Source organism: Orbicella franksi, chromosome 10 (genome assembly GCF_964199315.1).
Source record: "Orbicella franksi chromosome 10, jaOrbFran1.1, whole genome shotgun sequence".
Lineage (NCBI taxonomy): Eukaryota > Metazoa > Cnidaria > Anthozoa > Scleractinia > Merulinidae > Orbicella > Orbicella franksi.
In genome coordinates, this window is record NC_138154.1 from 27,626,551 (window position 1) to 27,634,100 (window position 7,550).

General features: G+C 39.6%; 1 protein-coding gene across 3 annotated transcripts in view; it reads left to right on the plus strand.

The window, feature by feature from the left end:
- LOC145500899 (uncharacterized) overlaps positions 1–286 on the plus strand; it is a 15,097-nt gene extending 14,811 nt beyond the window's left edge. For all 3 annotated transcript variants that reach the window (XM_081480435.1, XM_081480437.1, XM_081480436.1), the window contains one exon: positions 1–286. This exon is cut by the window's left edge and continues 947 nt beyond it. The gene's annotated coding sequence lies outside the window, so the exon portion shown is untranslated.
- Positions 287–7,550: the final 7,264 nt, after the last annotated feature.

Below are 7,550 nucleotides of genomic sequence, written 5' to 3' on the forward strand. Positions count from 1 at the left end.
AAATGTATCGGATTTGAGGGCAAAACTAGGAACGATTTTTCAATAAAAATTTTTCACTCGACGAAATATCTCGTTCACATTATGAGGACTGTAGCGTAGTTTTTCTCGTTTACGAGGATTGTAATTTTTAGTTATGCCAGGTAGTAATGGTTCGTTTGATTAATGAATATTGTCTGAATGGTTCCTGCTATGTGGACCGCAGTTGTTTCCTGTAAAGCCAGTGGTATCAGTAGACTATAGTTATAAGTGCTTGTGTCAATAAATGAGGTGACCATTCCTGATTCTTGTCTGCGTTAAAAAAATGGAGTTTGGTGTGAAAATGATTTGATCTCGTTTCACATCGTAATTTTGAGATTTCGTCTCATAGGCCGATTATGTGGTCTGGGGTGCCCCAGACAAGGTTCCCTTCCCCCAAGGCAACTTTATTGAGTGTTTGTGTGTGAAAAAGCTGTCCCTGTTGGCCGAGTCAAAGTTGACCTGCATGATTATTCACAACCCTTATTAAATATTCACATGTGCAAATATCCCTTTCACTCGGAGTTTCCCTTGGTCATTCAATCACAGTGGGTTTTGCTGAGTTAAATTTTAGTACAGCCCTTGATACAAATTTCTGCTTTAAATCCTAAAATATGTGATACTAGCCACACCCAGGGTGCCCTGGGAAGGCGAGTCAAAGTGTTTTTATAAAAGAACGTTGTCCTGCCTGTCAGGGTTACTCTAGCTGCCAAGACGAGACAACTCAACTACAATGTACCAGAGTTGTCTTGTCTCCTGAGATAGGTTCGAGATCCTCATATAAGTGGTTGGTTGAATTTTTCAAAGAAATAAGTGAAAAGTTAGCTCGGCCAGGGAAACTGTGAGGAACGGTTGTCTTGGGTACCCAAGACCACATGAATGGGGCCCTTAAACTACAGCGACAGGATACCGCTGACCTTAATTACTACGGAAACTGACGCAGTGACTCATAAGGCAAAACGAATCATAACGCAGGAGACTTCAGACTACTTGCTAACCATAAAACAAAAAATCAAATCCTTTCTTTGTAGGAAAATAACTTAGACTTTGTCATTATGTTATATATCTGTCTGTAATACTTCAGTTGTTCATGTTTAAAAATGTTGATTTTAGCAATTTAGGCAGGAGTTGAAAGTCAGCTAAAGAAATCATTTATTCATTATTATATTAACTTTGACATTCAACAATTTTTACTCTCGATAATGATGTTGGATGTTGTTGTATCGATCCATAGTCTTTATTTTGATCCTTTGATAGATTTCGAGATATGACAATGTGTTTCTAAGAGTTAATTCCGTGTTCCGATAGATGTTTTCCGTAATACAGAGATTGATCAATGTCCACGCTAGACTCCTTTCCGTTCTCTTAGATTCCTTTTTTGCACACGTTTTTCAAGTGTCAATCACGAGACTCGACTCAGACCTCGCAGGTCAAACCAGCTCCGGTCCTTAACTTATTTACAACAGATATCATACATCGAAATGTTGAATAATGTTACTCCTTATATATATTTCTTGTTAAAGTGAGGGTGTTGAAAGTACGGCTGACTCGTAATCTTTGATTAGTCTGCCAGCATATAATGTAAGCTTGTTTATCAGCTTAGGTATATGAATGACAGCCTTGATCAATAAGGATTAAGGTCATGATTTTAACCCAGCCATTTGTAGATTGTGAGCCGTCTTTCAATTTTATTTAATTATGTATAGTCGATATTTAAAATAGAAGAAGTGTTTCGCCTGGAAGTAAATATTACAACTTAGGCAATTTCAAAGAGAACAAATTTTAGTTTGTCTTTGTGGGTAGATCGACGTACATGTAGATGTGTTTGTTCTTTCCGTGTGGGCTTTTGGTCTGATAAAGTTCGTGTATTTATGTGATGACCAGTGCGATTTCACACAATTATTTTCAAATCGCATCCAGTTGCTCAATTCCTAAAAAAAATGGCGCAGTTTTCAAAAACTAAACCATAACTTCAAGAATGCTCTATCTAAAAAAATCATGCATCTTCACCTCGATGATTTGCTTCTGAAAAAGTCTCAGAAACATTATGCAACCTTTGATTTTGTAAACAGTTTTTTACCATCAGGGGTCTTGTACTAGATTGCAACCTCAAAAAAATTATTGTCAATTGGAGTATTGGTGCAAGGCAAACAATTGCTTTCTTTGGGTTGGCCAATGAAAATGGCCAATATATGTCCAAATGGATGACAAAAAATTATGATCCTTCTATATGCACGTTTTAAAGTAGTGTTAGTATCAGCATGAAACAAGTCCGTGTTAAACATCAAGAATTGGCTTTTTCTGATTTTTGTTTTTCTGCCAAATGGCAAAAGTGAAGTCTCAATCCCAAGGGGTGTACTCGCTGTATACATGTTGGGGGCGGGGGGAGCGGCATGGGGGGGGGGGGGGGGTCCGAGTTATTTTTTTGGATTGAAAATTTACACCCTTGGTTATTTTTGCGATTAGTGGATCAGACAGTCATTCATTGGAACTTTTTTTTCAGCAACGTGCGAGTTCCGGAAGAAATGCAGATAAAGAAGACAATACAATGTATTTATTTGTAATCGTGTTCAATTTTCCTGTTTTCTTTATATTACATGTACATCTCATTGTTGTCAATCAATGTCTTTCATGTCACGTCATTAATTAATAAGTCTTGTATTTTTTGGGGTTGGAAATTTTAATGCCAGGTATTTTTTGGGTGTAAACTTTCAGCCTCATGTATTTTTTAGGCTTTGCAGTATATATGGGTTATTGACCAAGTGTGAGGTCAAGATGGCTGGATATTGGTCAAGTTCTTTTTTTGCGAGTTTATGGACCGAGACGGAGTCGAGGTCCATAAACTCGCAAAAAAAGAACGAGGCCAATATCCAGCCATCTTGACTGAACAAGCTTGGTCAATAAAGGATTTATTATATGGCTTTCGGGGAAATTTTTCTTGCGGGACACGGCGGGTAATCCCGAGCCGGCAAGATAGCTCCATCTTGCCCGATCGGGTAGCCAATCACAGCGCAGGATTTGATTCATCTTGTCCGCTCGCGGAGCTTGCCATAAAATAAGAATAGTTTCACTCAAAGAATCGTTTTCATACAAAGGAACAAGGCAACTCGGAAATGACCCACTGTCAAGCACCATTCAAATCTGACATTTTGAATCTCTCTGAGAATAATTCAGCCATGTTTGTCATTCGCTGATGGCCTAAATTTGCGACTAGTGTTTACACTAAGAATACAACTCATCCGGAATCTTCTGCTACTAATTAACCAAAGACAGCAATTCCCTTGTTCCAAGTCTTACGCTTTCTTAATTAAATTCTGGGAAATATTAACCTTTTCATTATAAAGTTTTGGGTTTTAGTAAATGTTTCCACAAATGCGGTTTAAATGTAAGACCTTCATACAACCCTAGACTGTATAGCCCGCTGCTTTCGTTGCAAGATTGCAAAATAACGATAGCAAAGCCGCAGCAGTTTGAGGTTCAATGCACTGGCTGTGCTCCTCCGGAGGGGGCACTTCGAATTCTAGGGGCCCCACGACTATTTTGAACCTGTGGGAAATGACAACGGTAACGGTAACTGGTGATCATACCCTCCGCGCCTGATCACAGGTTACGGCAACGAACGACGGGCAAATCAAGACTAAACAAGGAGCTTATAAGGAAGCTGAAAACCCGCGCGGTGATTTAAAATGCATTATCTGGAATCGATAGAAAACAGTTCCATGAAGCAGCACTAGCCAATAGCAGCAGCGCAATAACTCTATTTACTGGCAAAACCAGAAGAGGCAATTGTTCGCTCTTTCCCGTTGTGAAATGTTAATTGTGAGAAAAACCCCGAACTTCTCACCTTAGATATGGCGTAACTTCATATCCCCGCAGTCTAGAATATTCACAAATTTTTCAAACCTCTTGTCAGTATTCTATATTTCTTTGAAAATGCTAACTGATTCCAAACATTTGCTCTTCAAATTGACGAATTTCCCGACTATAAGCTCCCACGGTAGGGGGAGTGGGTGGGAGCGCACTTCCTATAATGACCTTTAGGGGGAGGCTTCGCCTGTAAAGTGTACCTTTCTCATGACTGAGGTATATTCAAAGGTAGTGATTTCACAAATTGAGGTATATAGAAGGGTAGGAAAATCAGAGTGTCTTTATTCCCGCCACAACGTGACTTCGAGAAATGATACTTGTTTTTATATATCTTCTGATGAAGCTTGATGTTCTCCGGTACTTGAAGAATTCCACTAGTATACTAGTGCGAATGCGGCAATCTCTTAGCAGAGTTACTCGTATACTATCAGCCATTATAGTTCACCACTAAATTTTCTCCGATTCTAATTGGCTTACATTGATCACGTGACGCGATAGTGTTCTTCGGCGGAGTGACACTATCAGCTCATAGTGCTCGTCCGAGGAAAATACCCGGATGGATAATGCTCGTCCGTGAAAATTTTTCAGTAAACAAGAGGACTTTTAAAAAAATAAACAATTGAAATTGTATTAAGGTGCCTACTTTTGTTAGTGCGCACACGTTCTGCGCATCACACAAGGCATGGTTTAAGCGCCACGCGCGCGCTGGGTTGACATGACGCAATCAACTACGTTACCAAGTACACGACTAAATTGGAAGCAAAATTTTCCTACTGTGACCAAATCAAGTTTCAATGAACCTTTACCATCACGAGCCAGAGTTAACCGGAAGCTCAAAAATTCGCCAGGTCCGGTTGCTATGGGGTGATGTCATTTATCTGTTAGGGTGCTGTCATCGCAAGACTTTTGCGGTTCTATTGTGGTTAGCGATAATTGCTTTCAGTGAGAGTAATTGTGTACAAAAGTAACCTGGTTATTTTCAGATATGATCTGGCCACATAATTGATATTTTATAATAAATTTTCATAACGCGGGAATATTGCGCGGTCAGATATGAAAAAAAAGACTTCGACTTCGAATGAACCCGTCATCGGTCGTTGAAAACGGATACAAAACGAGATGTTCCTCTGAGTTAGAAGATATGGTGTCTCTCTGACGCATTTGTGCGAAATTGAGCCAGTTTCCAATCGAATTTGCCTTGAGGAGTTAAAGAAGGCGCGTGGCTTTTCTTTTCACGGGAAGGGTAGCAAAGGAGCTGCCCTGACTATACATTTGGATTGGTTTTCGCTTAAACCATAAAACAGCTGTTGAAAACCAAACGAAACCGCCAGCCACGATTGATTTATACATGAATTCATTCACCCAAGAACGACGGAGAGAACCAGAAAGTGTTTTCAGCTTGCGCTGCCCGTGACCAACCTCCCAGAGCATCGAATCAAGACAACAGCTTCAAAACTCAACAAGTCAAACGCACCAAGTTAAGTCTTCCGAATAATATTTTATTTATATTATAACTTACACCCATTGCCATGCTTTTAGATTGTATGGGGACTAGATAGCTACTAAAATGTTAAATCACTATTTTCATCCGTGGGTTAGACCCTAGACTGAAGTCCATGGTACACCAGTTTTCTGAAAGACGGATCCAGATATATAGTAAAATCACCATGTAGCCACATATTATAAGTCCGCTCTGGTTTTCCCACGCAAACGTCCTCGTAGTATTTCTACGTTACCGAGTGCTACAGGATATTTTACAAAAACCACATAATTTTTCAGTAATGCGTGACACTATAGGAAACAAAAACAACAACAAAATCGTCATTTTCCCTCGCTCGTTCATATCATACGAACATGTTACATATCCTTTTCTGGTTCATCCAGGCTGAAGTCCATGCAATACAGTTGCTGAGCGCTTCGGTATATGTAACAAAATCGTCATAGTTATTTTTCCGTCGTGCGTGACATTATAGGAACATATTACATATCCTTTTCTGGTTCACCCAGGCTGAAGTCCATGCAATACAGTTGCTGAGCGCTTCGGGATATGTAACAAAATCGTGATATTGATTTTTCCGTCGTACGTGACATTATAGGAACATGTTACTTATCCTTTTCTGGTTCACCAAGGCTGAAGTCCATGCAATACCGTTGCTGAGTACTTCGGGATATGTAACAAAATCGTCATAGTTATTTTTCCGTCGTGCATGACATTATAGGAACATGTTACATATCCTTTTCTGGTTCAACCAGGCTGAAGTCCATGCAATACAGTTGCTGAGCGCTTCGGGATATGTAACAAAATCGCCATAGTTATTTTTCCGTTGTGCGTGAAATTATAGGGACATGTTACATATCCTTTTCTGGTTCATCCAGGCTGAAGTCCATGCAATACCGTTGCTGAGTGCTTCGGGATATGTAGCAAAATCGCCATAGTTATTTTTCCGTCGTACGTGACATTATAGGAACATGTTACATATCCTTTCTTTTTCATCCAGGCTGAAGTCCATGCAATACCGTTGCTGAGTGCTTCGGGATATGTAACAAAATCGCCACAGTTATTTTTCCGTTGTGCGTGACATTATAGGAACATGTTACATATCCTTTCTGGTTCATGCAGGCTGAAGTCCATGCAATACTGTTGCTGAGTGCTTCGGGATATGTTACAAAATCGTGATATTGATTTTTCCGTCGTGCGTGACATTATAGGAACATGTTACATATCCTATCTGGTTCATTCAGGCTGAAGTCCATGCAATACAGTTGCTGAGCGCTTCGGGATATGTAACAAAATCGTCATAGTGATTTTACCGTCTTGCGTGACATTATAGGAACATGTTACATATCCTTTCTGGTTCATTCAGGCTGAAGTCCATGCAATACAGTTGCTGAGCGCTTCGGGATATGTAACAAAATCGTGATAGTGATTTTTCCGTCGTGCTGTTTCCAGAATCGCTCGGCATTTCTCGTAAAGAATTACATCATGTACTCGAGATTTCTATCGCTCTTGAGAACTTTGACATAATTTTTGAGATAATTTCCTGACTGCCCATAACATTAACTGATTTTCAAAGTGTCGGTGCACATGATCTTCGAATTCGAATACTAGAAAATTCAGATTATGTTTGGAATCGCTAAGCAACAAACATGTATACAGAGAATACCCTAAACAGGTTTCAATCAGGCTTTCCGCGGAAAATCTGAGAAAATTTCTGACTCTCGGGCATTTCTGGGCTGCTGGGCATAGTCACTTCGCTTACAGAATAACAGTGATAACTGAGATTAGCGAAAACGTTTCATCTATTCGTGTTCCGTAGCTTTACAAGAGTAAGAAATGTATCAAAAAGTCTAAGTTTTGAACTGGCGTTTGCGCCCCAACCTAGAAAACACATTGTTTCAACGTTATTTTTTCTTTTAATCCAAATTCTTCACGTCAGTCGCGCGATTTCCCGAATCGCCGACTATTAAAATGTTTTGTATCTTTCTGACACAATGGAATTGTCTTACAGTAAATATAATTTCACACTTTAGGATTATGACACATTCGTGCAAAACTTGACGCGTTTTGTGGAACATAAACGATCACTGACAGGGATATGATTACACTGGAATGTTGTAAGCCACTGGATATCCCGTGGAATTGTAGGACTAAAAGTTCTACATCTCCA